A 15,632-nucleotide genomic window follows, 5' to 3' on the forward strand; every position below is an offset into this window, starting at 1 on the left:
AGCCAAAGAGTCCATCCCAAAATCCGACAAACAAGCAAAATGAACAAAAAGCATTGAATTCAATTCTTTCTGATTTTAGAAACTGCATTAAAGAAGGGTTGCACCGGTCCTGGAGATACTGCAATACCAGGTCAATGCGTGGAGTGGACAGAGCAAGCTCTTTTTCCATCTCCCTGTTCTAAAAATCCATTTAATATATGGTCCCCAGATAGGGGACGTATCAGATATTAAACTGATAAGAACAGATACTACACTTGATCTTAGCCAAAAGGCCGAGAAGCGATAACCAGAATTGGTTTCCGACTACGGTGCCACCCAAGGATTCTGAAAAGTCCATTTGTGGAGATGGCCACCTGGACTCCCGTTAAGAAGACATGCTGTCAACCTCTAGATCCCTCACATGCCTGCACTTTTCGGCTTGCTGCTGCTGCAATCCACGCGTTTTAGATCTGCATAACTCCACCTCTTTTAGCACAGTACCCTCAACCCCCGGCTGTTCCCACCCGCCTCAACACCGTTGGAAGGGAGGAGAACCAATTAAGGCGGGGGGTGGGGGGGTGGAACGAGCAGCTGTCTACCCTTACCAGGAGGGTTGCTGATTAATTACCTCTCCTGCTGCTGCTGCTGCTGGCTGTCCAACAGCAGACTGAAGGTGGCTGCTGCTGTGCGCAGGTATATAAAGGCTCAGAGCCTATTATGACACGCGCAGCCAGCGTTCCATTGCCACATTCCGTCTACTGCAGGCGGGATACCAGGATGGCTGAATGTCACTGAGAAGCTCACAGAGACCGCCATAAGCAACAGTTTAAAAGAATGCCACAGACTAATCAACCAAACTTTTTGGGTTGGTTTCTCTTTTATAGTCTGCAGGCATTAAATGAAAGAAGTCAGTGTTCCAGCAGAGGGAGACAACGTTTCAGAAAAGGCATTGTAGCAAACCAAAAAAGAAATTTTAAGCGCAGCAGAGTAACCAGCTCACATACCTGTTAGCTCAGGTGAGTTTAAAAGGCTGCTGTTGATAACAAGGGCATTTGCTAAATAGATGGTGTGTGTGCAACAATATACTGAAAGGTCAATTATATTGTGCAGCTTATCTCACCACCTGTAGTTATTTAGGTGAAAGCTCCAAAATGCTTGCCTAATATGTCTGTTTATCCAAAAGGAAGTATAGAGGGAGAGCTAGATAGATAGCATTGCATTACATTACATTACATGGCAATGCAATGCACAGTTGCTGAAGTTGAACCAAAATGAGCTTGTCATCTGGCTTCTGCAACTTTTAACATGAAAAATCCAATGAGGAGAAGAAAAGCAAAGCCAAAGAGTCCATCCCAAAATCCGACAAACAAGCAAAATGTACAAAAAGCATTGAATTCAATTCTTTCTGATTTTAGAAACTGCATTAAAGAAGGGGTGCACCGGTCCTGGAGATACTGCAATACCAGGTCAATGCGTGGAGTGGACAGAGCAAGCTCTTTTTCCATCTCCCTGTTCTAAAAATCCATTTAATATATGGTCCCCAGATAGGGGACGTATCAGATATTAAACTGATAAGAACAGATACTACACTTGATCTTAGCCAAAAGGCCGAGAAGCGATAACCAGAATTGGTTTCCGACTACGGTGCCACCCAAGGATTCTGAAAAGTCCATTTGTGGAGATGGCCACCTGGACTCCCGTTAAGAAGACATGCTGTCAACCTCTAGATCCCTCACATGCCTGCACTTTTCGGCTTGCTGCTGCTGCAATCCACGCGTTTTAGATCTGCATAACTCCACCTCTTTTAGCACAGTACCCTCAACCCCCGGCTGTTCCCACCCGCCTCAACACCGTTGGAAGGGAGGAGAACCAATTAAGGCGGGGGGGGGTGGAACGAGCAGCTGTCTACCCTTACCAGGAGGGTTGCTGATTAATTACCTCTCCTGCTGCTGCTGCTGCTGGCTGTCCAACAGCAGACTGAAGGTGGCTGCTGCTGTGCGCAGGTATATAAAGGCTCAGAGCCTATTATGACACGCGCAGCCAGCGTTCCATTGCCACATTCCGTCTACTGCAGGCGGGATACCAGGATGGCTGAATGTCACTGAGAAGCTCACAGAGACCGCCATAAGCAACAGTTTAAAAGAATGCCACAGACTAATCAACCAAACTTTTTGGGTTGGTTTCTCTTTTATAGTCTGCAGGCATTAAATGAAAGAAGTCAGTGTTCCAGCAGAGGGAGACAACGTTTCAGAAAAGGCATTGTAGCAAACCAAAAAAGAAATTTTAAGCGCAGCAGAGTAACCAGCTCACATACCTGTTAGCTCAGGTGAGTTTAAAAGGCTGCTGTTGATAACAAGGGCATTTGCTAAATAGATGGTGTGTGTGCAACAATATACTGAAAGGTCAATTATATTGTGCAGCTTATCTCACCACCTGTAGTTATTTAGGTGAAAGCTCCAAAATGCTTGCCTAATATGTCTGTTTATCCAAAAGGAAGTATAGAGGGAGAGCTAGATAGATAGCATTGCATTACATTACATTACATGGCAATGCAATGCACAGTTGCTGAAGTTGAACCAAAATGAGCTTGTCATCTGGCTTCTGCAACTTTTAACATGAAAAATCCAATGAGGAGAAGAAAAGCAAAGCCAAAGAGTCCATCCCAAAATCCGACAAACAAGCAAAATGTACAAAAAGCATTGAATTCAATTCTTTCTGATTTTAGAAACTGCATTAAAGAAGGGGTGCACCGGTCCTGGAGATACTGCAATACCAGGTCAATGCGTGGAGTGGACAGAGCAAGCTCTTTTTCCATCTCCCTGTTCTAAAAATCCATTTAATATATGGTCCCCAGATAGGGGACGTATCAGATATTAAACTGATAAGAACAGATACTACACTTGATCTTAGCCAAAAGGCCGAGAAGCGATAACCAGAATTGGTTTCCGACTACGGTGCCACCCAAGGATTCTGAAAAGTCCATTTGTGGAGATGGCCACCTGGACTCCCGTTAAGAAGACATGCTGTCAACCTCTAGATCCCTCACATGCCTGCACTTTTCGGCTTGCTGCTGCTGCAATCCACGCGTTTTAGATCTGCATAACTCCACCTCTTTTAGCACAGTACCCTCAACCCCCGGCTGTTCCCACCCGCCTCAACACCGTTGGAAGGGAGGAGAACCAATTAAGGCGGGGGGGGGTGGAACGAGCAGCTGTCTACCCTTAGCAGGAGGGTTGCTGATTAATTACCTCTCCTGCTGCTGCTGCTGGCTGTCCAGCAGCAGACTGAAGGTGGCTGCTGCTGTGCGCAGGTATATAAAGGCTCAGAGCCTATTATGACACGCGCAGCCAGCGTTCCATTGCCACATTCCGTCTACTGCAGGCGGGATACCTGGATGGCTGAATGTCACTGAGAAGCTCACAGAGACCGCCATAAGCAACAGTTTAAAAGAATGCCACAGACTAATCAACCAAACTTTTTGGGTTGGTTTCTCTTTTATAGTCTGCAGGCATTAAATGAAAGAAGTCAGTGTTCCAGCAGAGGGAGACAACGTTTCAGAAAAGGCATTGTAGCAAACCAAAAAAGAAATTTTAAGCGCAGCAGAGTAACCAGCTCACATACCTGTTAGCTCAGGTGAGTTTAAAAGGCTGCTGTTGATAACAAGGGCATTTGCTAAATAGATGGTGTGTGTGCAACAATATACTGAAAGGTCAATTATATTGTGCAGCTTATCTCACCACCTGTAGTTATTTAGGTGAAAGCTCCAAAATGCTTGCCTAATATGTCTGTTTATCCAAAAGGAAGTATAGAGGGAGAGCTAGATAGATAGCATTGCATTACATTACATTACATGGCAATGCAATGCACAGTTGCTGAAGTTGAACCAAAATGAGCTTGTCATCTGGCTTCTGCAACTTTTAACATGAAAAATCCAATGAGGAGAAGAAAAGCAAAGCCAAAGAGTCCATCCCAAAATCCGACAAACAAGCAAAATGAACAAAAAGCATTGAATTCAATTCTTTCTGATTTTAGAAACTGCATTAAAGAAGGGGTGCACCGGTCCTGGAGATACTGCAATACCAGGTCAATGCGTGGAGTGGACAGAGCAAGCTCTTTTTCCATCTCCCTGTTCTAAAAATCCATTTAATATATGGTCCCCAGATAGGGGACGTATCAGATATTAAACTGATAAGAACAGATACTACACTTGATCTTAGCCAAAAGGCCGAGAAGCGATAACCAGAATTGGTTTCCGACTACGGTGCCACCCAAGGATTCTGAAAAGTCCATTTGTGGAGATGGCCACCTGGACTCCCGTTAAGAAGACATGCTGTCAACCTCTAGATCCCTCACATGCCTGCACTTTTCGGCTTGCTGCTGCTGCAATCCACGCGTTTTAGATCTGCATAACTCCACCTCTTTTAGCACAGTACCCTCAACCCCCGGCTGTTCCCACCCGCCTCAACACCGTTGGAAGGGAGGAGAACCAATTAAGGCGGGGGGTGGGGGGGTGGAACGAGCAGCTGTCTACCCTTAGCAGGAGGGTTGCTGATTAATTACCTCTCCTGCTGCTGCTGCTGCTGGCTGTCCAGCAGCAGACTGAAGGTGGCTGCTGCTGTGCGCAGGTATATAAAGGCTCAGAGCCTATTATGACACGCGCAGCCAGCGTTCCATTGCCACATTCCGTCTACTGCAGGCGGGATACCTGGATGGCTGAATGTCACTGAGAAGCTCACAGAGACCGCCATAAGCAACAGTTTAAAAGAATGCCACAGACTAATCAACCAAACTTTTTGGGTTGGTTTCTCTTTTATAGTCTGCAGGCATTAAATGAAAGAAGTCAGTGTTCCAGCAGAGGGAGACAACGTTTCAGAAAAGGCATTGTAGCAAACCAAAAAAGAAATTTTAAGCGCAGCAGAGTAACCAGCTCACATACCTGTTAGCTCAGGTGAGTTTAAAAGGCTGCTGTTGATAACAAGGGCATTTGCTAAATAGATGGTGTGTGTGCAACAATATACTGAAAGGTCAATTATATTGTGCAGCTTATCTCACCACCTGTAGTTATTTAGGTGAAAGCTCCAAAATGCTTGCCTAATATGTCTGTTTATCCAAAAGGAAGTATAGAGGGAGAGCTAGATAGATAGCATTGCATTACATTACATTACATGGCAATGCAATGCACAGTTGCTGAAGTTGAACCAAAATGAGCTTGTCATCTGGCTTCTGCAACTTTTAACATGAAAAATCCAATGAGGAGAAGAAAAGCAAAGCCAAAGAGTCCATCCCAAAATCCGACAAACAAGCAAAATGAACAAAAAGCATTGAATTCAATTCTTTCTGATTTTAGAAACTGCATTAAAGAAGGGGTGCACCGGTCCTGGAGATACTGCAATACCAGGTCAATGCGTGGAGTGGACAGAGCAAGCTCTTTTTCCATCTCCCTGTTCTAAAAATCCATTTAATATATGGTCCCCAGATAGGGGACGTATCAGATATTAAACTGATAAGAACAGATACTACACTTGATCTTAGCCAAAAGGCCGAGAAGCGATAACCAGAATTGGTTTCCGACTACGGTGCCACCCAAGGATTCTGAAAAGTCCATTTGTGGAGATGGCCACCTGGACTCCCGTTAAGAAGACATGCTGTCAACCTCTAGATCCCTCACATGCCTGCACTTTTCGGCTTGCTGCTGCTGAAATCAACGCGTTTTAGATCTGCATAACTCCACCTCTTTTAGCACAGTACCCTCAACCCCCGGCTGTTCCCACCCGCCTCAACACCGTTGGAAGGGAGGAGAACCAATTAAGGCGGGGGGGGGGGTGGAACGAGCAGCTGTCTACCCTTAGCAGGAGGGTTGCTGATTAATTACCTCTCCTGCTGCTGCTGCTGCTGGCTGTCCAGCAGCAGACTGAAGGTGGCTGCTGCTGTGCGCAGGTATATAAAGGCTCAGAGCCTATTATGACACGCGCAGCCAGCGTTCCATTGCCACATTCCGTCTACTGCAGGCGGGATACCTGGATGGCTGAATGTCACTGAGAAGCTCACAGAGACCGCCATAAGCAACAGTTTAAAAGAATGCCACAGACTAATCAACCAAACTTTTTGGGTTGGTTTCTCTTTTATAGTCTGCAGGCATTAAATGAAAGAAGTCAGTGTTCCAGCAGAGGGAGACAACGTTTCAGAAAAGGCATTGTAGCAAACCAAAAAAGAAATTTTAAGCGCAGCAGAGTAACCAGCTCATATACCTGTTAGCTCAGGTGAGTTTAAAAGGCTGCTGTTGATAACAAGGGCATTTGCTAAATAGATGGTGTGTGTGCAACAATATACTGAAAGGTCAATTATATTGTGCAGCTTATCTCACCACCTGTAGTTATTTAGGTGAAAGCTCCAAAATGCTTGCCTAATATGTCTGTTTATCCAAAAGGAAGTATAGAGGGAGAGCTAGATAGATAGCATTGCATTACATTACATTACATGGCAATGCAATGCACAGTTGCTGAAGTTGAACCAAAATGAGCTTGTCATCTGGCTTCTGCAACTTTTAACATGAAAAATCCAATGAGGAGAAGAAAAGCAAAGCCAAAGAGTCCATCCCAAAATCCGACAAACAAGCAAAATGAACAAAAAGCATTGAATTCAATTCTTTCTGATTTTAGAAACTGCATTAAAGAAGGGGTGCACCGGTCCTGGAGATACTGCAATACCAGGTCAATGCGTGGAGTGGACAGAGCAAGCTCTTTTTCCATCTCCCTGTTCTAAAAATCCATTTAATATATGGTCCCCAGATAGGGGACGTATCAGATATTAAACTGATAAGAACAGATACTACACTTGATCTTAGCCAAAAGGCCGAGAAGCGATAACCAGAATTGGTTTCCGACTACGGTGCCACCCAAGGATTCTGAAAAGTCCATTTGTGGAGATGGCCACCTGGACTCCCGTTAAGAAGACATGCTGTCAACCTCTAGATCCCTCACATGCCTGCACTTTTCGGCTTGCTGCTGCTGAAATCAACGCGTTTTAGATCTGCATAACTCCACCTCTTTTAGCACAGTACCCTCAACCCCCGGCTGTTCCCACCCGCCTCAACACCGTTGGAAGGGAGGAGAACCAATTAAGGCGGGGGGGGGGTGGAACGAGCAGCTGTCTACCCTTAGCAGGAGGGTTGCTGATTAATTACCTCTCCTGCTGCTGCTGCTGCTGGCTGTCCAGCAGCAGACTGAAGGTGGCTGCTGCTGTGCGCAGGTATATAAAGGCTCAGAGCCTATTATGACACGCGCAGCCAGCGTTCCATTGCCACATTCCGTCTACTGCAGGCGGGATACCTGGATGGCTGAATGTCACTGAGAAGCTCACAGAGACCGCCATAAGCAACAGTTTAAAAGAATGCCACAGACTAATCAACCAAACTTTTTGGGTTGGTTTCTCTTTTATAGTCTGCAGGCATTAAATGAAAGAAGTCAGTGTTCCAGCAGAGGGAGACAACGTTTCAGAAAAGGCATTGTAGCAAACCAAAAAAGAAATTTTAAGCGCAGCAGAGTAACCAGCTCATATACCTGTTAGCTCAGGTGAGTTTAAAAGGCTGCTGTTGATAACAAGGGCATTTGCTAAATAGATGGTGTGTGTGCAACAATATACTGAAAGGTCAATTATATTGTGCAGCTTATCTCACCACCTGTAGTTATTTAGGTGAAAGCTCCAAAATGCTTGCCTAATATGTCTGTTTATCCAAAAGGAAGTATAGAGGGAGAGCTAGATAGATAGCATTGCATTACATTACATTACATGGCAATGCAATGCACAGTTGCTGAAGTTGAACCAAAATGAGCTTGTCATCTGGCTTCTGCAACTTTTAACATGAAAAATCCAATGAGGAGAAGAAAAGCAAAGCCAAAGAGTCCATCCCAAAATCCGACAAACAAGCAAAATGAACAAAAAGCATTGAATTCAATTCTTTCTGATTTTAGAAACTGCATTAAAGAAGGGGTGCACCGGTCCTGGAGATACTGCAATACCAGGTCAATGCGTGGAGTGGACAGAGCAAGCTCTTTTTCCATCTCCCTGTTCTAAAAATCCATTTAATATATGGTCCCCAGATAGGGGACGTATCAGATATTAAACTGATAAGAACAGATACTACACTTGATCTTAGCCAAAAGGCCGAGAAGCGATAACCAGAATTGGTTTCCGACTACGGTGCCACCCAAGGATTCTGAAAAGTCCATTTGTGGAGATGGCCACCTGGACTCCCGTTAAGAAGACATGCTGTCAACCTCTAGATCCCTCACATGCCTGCACTTTTCGGCTTGCTGCTGCTGCAATCCACGCGTTTTAGATCTGCATAACTCCACCTCTTTTAGCACAGTACCCTCAACCCCCGGCTGTTCCCACCCGCCTCAACACCGTTGGAAGGGAGGAGAACCAATTAAGGCGGGGGGGGGGTGGAACGAGCAGCTGTCTACCCTTAGCAGGAGGGTTGCTGATTAATTACCTCTCCTGCTGCTGCTGCTGCTGGCTGTCCAGCAGCAGACTGAAGGTGGCTGCTGCTGTGCGCAGGTATATAAAGGCTCAGAGCCTATTATGACACGCGCAGCCAGCGTTCCATTGCCACATTCCGTCTACTGCAGGCGGGATACCTGGATGGCTGAATGTCACTGAGAAGCTCACAGAGACCGCCATAAGCAACAGTTTAAAAGAATGCCACAGACTAATCAACCAAACTTTTTGGGTTGGTTTCTCTTTTATAGTCTGCAGGCATTAAATGAAAGAAGTCAGTGTTCCAGCAGAGGGAGACAACGTTTCAGAAAAGGCATTGTAGCAAACCAAAAAAGAAATTTTAAGCGCAGCAGAGTAACCGGCTCACATACCTGTTAGCTCAGGTGAGTTTAAAAGGCTGCTGTTGATAACAAGGGCATTTGCTAAATAGATGGTGTGTGTGCAACAATATACTGAAAGGTCAATTATATTGTGCAGCTTATCTCACCACCTGTAGTTATTTAGGTGAAAGCTCCAAAATGCTTGCCTAATATGTCTGTTTATCCAAAAGGAAGTATAGAGGGAGAGCTAGATAGATAGCATTGCATTACATTACATTACATGGCAATGCAATGCACAGTTGCTGAAGTTGAACCAAAATGAGCTTGTCATCTGGCTTCTGCAACTTTTAACATGAAAAATCCAATGAGGAGAAGAAAAGCAAAGCCAAAGAGTCCATCCCAAAATCCGACAAACAAGCAAAATGAACAAAAAGCATTGAATTCAATTCTTTCTGATTTTAGAAACTGCATTAAAGAAGGGGTGCACCGGTCCTGGAGATACTGCAATACCAGGTCAATGCGTGGAGTGGACAGAGCAAGCTCTTTTTCCATCTCCCTGTTCTAAAAATCCATTTAATATATGGTCCCCAGATAGGGGACGTATCAGATATTAAACTGATAAGAACAGATACTACACTTGATCTTAGCCAAAAGGCCGAGAAGCGATAACCAGAATTGGTTTCCGACTACGGTGCCACCCAAGGATTCTGAAAAGTCCATTTGTGGAGATGGCCACCTGGACTCCCGTTAAGAAGACATGCTGTCAACCTCTAGATCCCTCACATGCCTGCACTTTTCGGCTTGCTGCTGCTGCAATCCACGCGTTTTAGATCTGCATAACTCCACCTCTTTTAGCACAGTACCCTCAACCCCCGGCTGTTCCCACCCGCCTCAACACCGTTGGAAGGGAGGAGAACCAATTAAGGCGGGGGGGGGTGGAACGAGCAGCTGTCTACCCTTAGCAGGAGGGTTGCTGATTAATTACCTCTCCTGCTGCTGCTGCTGCTGGCTGTCCAGCAGCAGACTGAAGGTGGCTGCTGCTGTGCGCAGGTATATAAAGGCTCAGAGCCTATTATGACACGCGCAGCCAGCGTTCCATTGCCACATTCCGTCTACTGCAGGCGGGATACCTGGATGGCTGAATGTCACTGAGAAGCTCACAGAGACCGCCATAAGCAACAGTTTAAAAGAATGCCACAGACTAATCAACCAAACTTTTTGGGTTGGTTTCTCTTTTATAGTCTGCAGGCATTAAATGAAAGAAGTCAGTGTTCCAGCAGAGGGAGACAACGTTTCAGAAAAGGCATTGTAGCAAACCAAAAAAGAAATTTTAAGCGCAGCAGAGTAACCAGCTCACATACCTGTTAGCTCAGGTGAGTTTAAAAGGCTGCTGTTGATAACAAGGGCATTTGCTAAATAGATGGTGTGTGTGCAACAATATACTGAAAGGTCAATTATATTGTGCAGCTTATCTCACCACCTGTAGTTATTTAGGTGAAAGCTCCAAAATGCTTGCCTAATATGTCTGTTTATCCAAAAGGAAGTATAGAGGGAGAGCTAGATGGATAGCATTGCATTACATTACATTACATGGCAATGCAATGCACAGTTGCTGAAGTTGAACCAAAATGAGCTTGTCATCTGGCTTCTGCAACTTTTAACATGAAAAATCCAATGAGGAGAAGAAAAGCAAAGCCAAAGAGTCCATCCCAAAATCCGACAAACAAGCAAAATGAACAAAAAGCATTGAATTCAATTCTTTCTGATTTTAGAAACTGCATTAAAGAAGGGGTGCACCGGTCCTGGAGATACTGCAATACCAGGTCAATGCGTGGAGTCGACAGAGCAAGCTCTTTTTCCATCTCCCTGTTCTAAAAATCCATTTAATATATGGTCCCCAGATAGGGGACGTATCAGATATTAAACTGATAAGAACAGATACTACACTTGATCTTAGCCAAAAGGCCGAGAAGCGATAACCAGAATTGGTTTCCGACTACGGTGCCACCCAAGGATTCTGAAAAGTCCATTTGTGGAGATGGCCACCTGGACTCCCGTTAAGAAGACATGCTGTCAACCTCTAGATCCCTCACATGCCTGCACTTTTCGGCTTGCTGCTGCTGCAATCCACGCGTTTTAGATCTGCATAACTCCACCTCTTTTAGCACAGTACCCTCAACCCCCGGCTGTTCCCACCCGCCTCAACACCGTTGGAAGGGAGGAGAACCAATTAAGGCGGGGGGGGGGGTGGAACGAGCAGCTGTCTACCCTTAGCAGGAGGGTTGCTGATTAATTACCTCTCCTGCTGCTGCTGCTGCTGGCTGTCCAGCAGCAGACTGAAGGTGGCTGCTGCTGTGCGCAGGTATATAAAGGCTCAGAGCCTATTATGACACGCGCAGCCAGCGTTCCATTGCCACATTCCGTCTACTGCAGGCGGGATACCTGGATGGCTGAATGTCACTGAGAAGCTCACAGAGACCGCCATAAGCAACAGTTTAAAAGAATGCCACAGACTAATCAACCAAACTTTTTGGGTTGGTTTCTCTTTTATAGTCTGCAGGCATTAAATGAAAGAAGTCAGTGTTCCAGCAGAGGGAGACAACGTTTCAGAAAAGGCATTGTAGCAAACCAAAAAAGAAATTTTAAGCGCAGCAGAGTAACCAGCTCACATACCTGTTAGCTCAGGTGAGTTTAAAAGGCTGCTGTTGATAACAAGGGCATTTGCTAAATAGATGGTGTGTGTGCAACAATATACTGAAAGGTCAATTATATTGTGCAGCTTATCTCACCACCTGTAGTTATTTAGGTGAAAGCTCCAAAATGCTTGCCTAATATGTCTGTTTATCCAAAAGGAAGTATAGAGGGAGAGCTAGATAGATAGCATTGCATTACATTACATTACATGGCAATGCAATGCACAGTTGCTGAAGTTGAACCAAAATGAGCTTGTCATCTGGCTTCTGCAACTTTTAACATGAAAAATCCAATGAGGAGAAGAAAAGCAAAGCCAAAGAGTCCATCCCAAAATCCGACAAACAAGCAAAATGAACAAAAAGCATTGAATTCAATTCTTTCTGATTTTAGAAACTGCATTAAAGAAGGGGTGCACCGGTCCTGGAGATACTGCAATACCAGGTCAATGCGTGGAGTGGACAGAGCAAGCTCTTTTTCCATCTCCCTGTTCTAAAAATCCATTTAATATATGGTCCCCAGATAGGGGACGTATCAGATATTAAACTGATAAGAACAGATTTTTTGATTGAATATATCTTTTATTAGCACTAAAAATAAGTTAACAGACAGTGTACTGTGCCGCAGCCCAGTACACACAGAATTCTACATCATATTTACATAGCATGAGGATACGACGCACTAACTAGACACATCACACCCCTATGCTACACAAAACACTCAATCTGAAAGAAAAAGCATGTCAATCAATACAGTACGACGAACCGTGATAAGGGATGGGGATTGGGAAAAAGGGGATGGGGAGGGGTAAATCACAGGCCCGAAGCTTTATTGAAAGACAAGACACATAAGGGGAGAGGGGGAGGAGGGGTTTAGTCCTCATCCTCGTCCTCCGGACCGTCCACGATGGAATAGTCTCTGAGCAGGCTGTGGATCAGCCTGCGGCAGTCCTGGATGGACATCCTCTCCCTCCTCAAGATGAGCCGGTTCCTGGCGACCCAAACGGCATCCTTGAAGCAGTTCATAAGGCGCCAAGCCTCCTGGATGGCTCCGACGGTATGAACCCCAGGGAAGAGTCCGTAAAGCACAGAATGGTGCGATAGGCTCGCCCTGGGGACAGAGTTCCTCAGGTCGTCCTCAAGGGCAGTCAACAGGCGCTGTGCAAATCCGCAGTCCCAAAAAGTGTGCAAAGATGTTTCCTCCACGAAGGGGCACCTTGGGCAGTACCGGGTCTTGCACAGGTTCCGGGCATGCATGAATGACCGGACGGGCAGTCCGCCCTGAATCGCCATCCACGACAAGTCCTTGTGCCCGTTGGTCAGCCTGTCAGACGACACATTTGTCCACACAGTCTCCAGCGTGTCCTGGTGAAGTCCTGTGATGTTCTCCACGTCATCCTTGGCTCTGATGAGCTTGTGGATAGTTTTGGGCTTCCACAAGTCGGGCTTGAGTCCCTCCAGTTGATGTTCCCCCACAAATCGAACGACGTCTCCGTAGAACCATGGCGTCGTCCAGTTGTAGGGGAAGGAGCTGTCCCACTTGTCCCAGCCGAGTCGCCTCCAAAGAGGAAGCAGGAAGAAGCGAGACATGGACCTGCCCGCGGAGCCATTCTTGACTTGCAAAGTCCGGCGGACACAATCACACACAAAAGAGGATCGCAGGAGGGTGGGGATATCTGGAACGCCCTTCCCACCCTTGCGAGGCTCCTTGTACATGACGGCCCGCCTGACTCTGTCCATCTTGGATCCCCAGACAAAGTGAAACACTGTCCTGGTAATGGCCCTGCACACAGTGACGTGAGGGGGCCTGGCCTGCGCCGTGTACTGCAAGACGGGCAGGACCTCATTACGCAGGACGAGTGCCTTACCCTCACAAGTGAGGTGTCTGAGGCTCCAGAGTCCGATCCGTTGCTTCACCTTGGCCAAGCGTTCTTGCCAGGACTTGAGGGCCGCTCCTTCCTTCCCGAACCAGACTCCCAGCACCTTGAGGAAATCCGGTTGAATGTTGAAGGGGAAGGGGGCGGAGGAGGCCGGCTGCCAATCCCCGAAGAGCATGGCTTCCGACTTCCTGCAGTTGACTTTGGCCCCTGAAGCCCGGCCGAACCTCTCACACGTCTGGACGAGGGCGTCGACTGAATCACGATCAGCGCAGAAGACGGTGACGTCGTCCATGTAGAGCGAGCACTTGACCTCGTGTCGTCCCGGACCCGGTGCGGTGATCCCTCTGATCTCTCCATTCTGCCGGATAGCCTCTGCGAAGAGTTCTATAACACAAACAAAAAGAAGAGGTGATAGAGGGCAGCCTTGTCTGACCCCAGAGAGGACAGGGAAGGGGTCAGTCTTCCAGCCGTTCACCAACACCGAGCTGTGGATATCAAAATACATCAGACGGACATACGAACAAAACATGTTACCCAAACCTAACCGGTGCAGAGCTCGGCCCATGAACTCGTGGGAAACCCGGTCGAAGGCCTTCTCCTGATCCAAGGAGACCAGGGCCGCGTGTGCGCGGCGGACCTTCATGTACTCGACCGTGTCCCGCACGAGAGCGAGGCTGTCTGCGATGCGACGTCCAGGGATGCCGCAGGTCTGGTCCGGGTGGATGATCCGTCCGATGACCGTCTTAAGTCGTGTCGCCATCGTCTTGGCCAGGATCTTGTAGTCCACGTTGAGCAGAGTGATGGGACGCCAATTCCTCAGGTCGCACCTCTCTCCCTTCCGCTTGTACAGGATCGTGACCATTCCTTCCCTCAAAGATGGAGGCATTCTACCCTCCACCACCATCTCCTCGTACAGGTCCAACAGGTCCGGACAGATGAGGTCTCCCAGCGCTACATAGAGCTCCGCTGGAAGACCATCACTGCCCGGGGTCCTGCCGGTCCTAAAGGATTTAGCGGCAGAGAGCAATTCGCCCACCATCAGAGGTTTGTCCAAGGCTGCCGTGCCTGCAGGATCAAGATGGTTAGTGATACCTGACAGGAACTTATCAGCAGCGTCGGGGTCGGTAGTCTTGTGGGAGTAGAGTTCGCTGTAGAAGTCGCTGACGACCCTCATCACGTCCTCCTTCCCACGTCGCATGTTTCCGCTCTCGTCTCGCAGCTCGTTCAGGGGCGTGTGACCGGCATGAAGTTTCCTGAAAAAGAATGAGTTACATTTCTCACCCTTCTCCAGATTCTCCACTTTGGAACGGAAGACGATTCGCTTGGACTCCTCCTCAAAGTGCCTTTTCAGGCTCTTCTTGGTCTCCTCCAGCTCCTCTCTCACGTCCCAGCCGCAGTGAAGAAGGTCCTGCAGCGACCGCAGCTCGCGCTGCAGCCCTCTGAAGTCCCTCCTCTTCTCACACGCCTGTTGTCGACCCTTGGCCTGAAAGAAACAGCGAAACTCAAGTTTAACATATTCCCACCAATCAGAGACTGTTTGGAAGCTACCCTTGTAGGACTGCCACATTGCGTAGGCTGCTCTCAGCTCCTCCACGACTTCATCCTGAGCAAGCAGAGCACAATTCAGCTTCCAGGAGCCGGGGCCGGACGGAAAACCGTCGCCGAGGACACCTTGTAAGTGAATGGCTCTGTGGTCGGAGAAGAAGCAGGGGACCATCGAGTGCCTACTCTGCCTGACTGCCCGAGAGGTGAACACAAAGTCAATCCTGGAGCGGAGTGAGCCATCGGGTCGGCTCCACGAATAGTTCGTGGAGCCTCTCCCCATGGAGCCCACCACGTCCTGAAGAGAGGCCTCGGTTACCATCTCGATGAGCAGCTTGGACGTGATGTCCAACTTGGCAGATGTGCCAGAACTACGACCATCCTCCTCGATGGGGCAGTTGAAATCCCCGGCCATCACTAAGGTCCTGGTGGTGGCAAGCTGAAGCCGCAGGGTCTGGAAAAGCTCCAAACGCTCATTCTTCAGTGGGGACGCATACACGTTGATGAACCTGACAGGTTCTCCCGCCCAGTTGCCATCTACAACAAGAGCCCTGCCGCAGATGAGCTCCTGGACGGACTCAAGCGTGAATGCGCCCCCCCTGATCAGAATTGCGACCCCCGCAGACTTGCAGTCACCCCCACCGGACCAGTAGGATGGACCGTGGGACCACTCCCTGGCCAGATGTTTGAAGGACCTAGAGGAGGGAAGGGAACATTCCTGT

The 15,632-nt window shown here is 47.5% G+C and overlaps 9 non-coding genes and 1 pseudogene across 9 annotated transcripts; all 10 read right to left on the minus strand.

Moving 5' to 3' along the window:
• Positions 1 to 93: 93 nt before the first annotated feature.
• On the minus strand, positions 94 to 284 carry LOC141242921 (U2 spliceosomal RNA). Its single transcript, XR_012307275.1, has one exon. It is a non-coding gene; the product is annotated as a U2 spliceosomal RNA (small nuclear RNA).
• Positions 285 to 1,408: 1,124 nt separating this feature from the next.
• Positions 1,409 to 1,599, minus strand: LOC141243010 (U2 spliceosomal RNA). The gene has a single exon (XR_012307346.1). It is a non-coding gene; the product is annotated as a U2 spliceosomal RNA (small nuclear RNA).
• Positions 1,600 to 2,718: 1,119 nt separating this feature from the next.
• LOC141243011 (U2 spliceosomal RNA) lies at positions 2,719 to 2,909 on the minus strand. Its single transcript, XR_012307347.1, has one exon. It is a non-coding gene; the product is annotated as a U2 spliceosomal RNA (small nuclear RNA).
• A 1,116-nt stretch (positions 2,910 to 4,025) lies between these two features.
• On the minus strand, positions 4,026 to 4,216 carry LOC141243012 (U2 spliceosomal RNA). The gene has a single exon (XR_012307348.1). It is a non-coding gene; the product is annotated as a U2 spliceosomal RNA (small nuclear RNA).
• Positions 4,217 to 5,340: 1,124 nt separating this feature from the next.
• On the minus strand, positions 5,341 to 5,531 carry LOC141243014 (U2 spliceosomal RNA). Its single transcript, XR_012307350.1, has one exon. It is a non-coding gene; the product is annotated as a U2 spliceosomal RNA (small nuclear RNA).
• A 1,121-nt stretch (positions 5,532 to 6,652) lies between these two features.
• Positions 6,653 to 6,843, minus strand: LOC141243015 (U2 spliceosomal RNA). The gene has a single exon (XR_012307351.1). It is a non-coding gene; the product is annotated as a U2 spliceosomal RNA (small nuclear RNA).
• A 1,120-nt stretch (positions 6,844 to 7,963) lies between these two features.
• Positions 7,964 to 8,154, minus strand: LOC141243016 (U2 spliceosomal RNA). The gene has a single exon (XR_012307352.1). It is a non-coding gene; the product is annotated as a U2 spliceosomal RNA (small nuclear RNA).
• A 1,120-nt stretch (positions 8,155 to 9,274) lies between these two features.
• On the minus strand, positions 9,275 to 9,465 carry LOC141243017 (U2 spliceosomal RNA). The gene has a single exon (XR_012307353.1). It is a non-coding gene; the product is annotated as a U2 spliceosomal RNA (small nuclear RNA).
• Positions 9,466 to 10,584: 1,119 nt separating this feature from the next.
• On the minus strand, positions 10,585 to 10,775 carry LOC141243024 (U2 spliceosomal RNA). Its single transcript, XR_012307360.1, has one exon. It is a non-coding gene; the product is annotated as a U2 spliceosomal RNA (small nuclear RNA).
• Positions 10,776 to 11,896: 1,121 nt separating this feature from the next.
• On the minus strand, positions 11,897 to 12,067 carry LOC141242974 (U2 spliceosomal RNA; annotated as a pseudogene).
• Between the last annotated feature and the right edge of the window lie 3,565 nt (positions 12,068 to 15,632).

This window comes from Phyllobates terribilis, unplaced genomic scaffold (genome assembly GCF_046119375.1).
Source record: "Phyllobates terribilis strain yellow unplaced genomic scaffold, ASM4611937v1 Scaffold_1090__1_contigs__length_425415, whole genome shotgun sequence".
NCBI lineage: Eukaryota > Metazoa > Chordata > Amphibia > Anura > Dendrobatidae > Phyllobates > Phyllobates terribilis.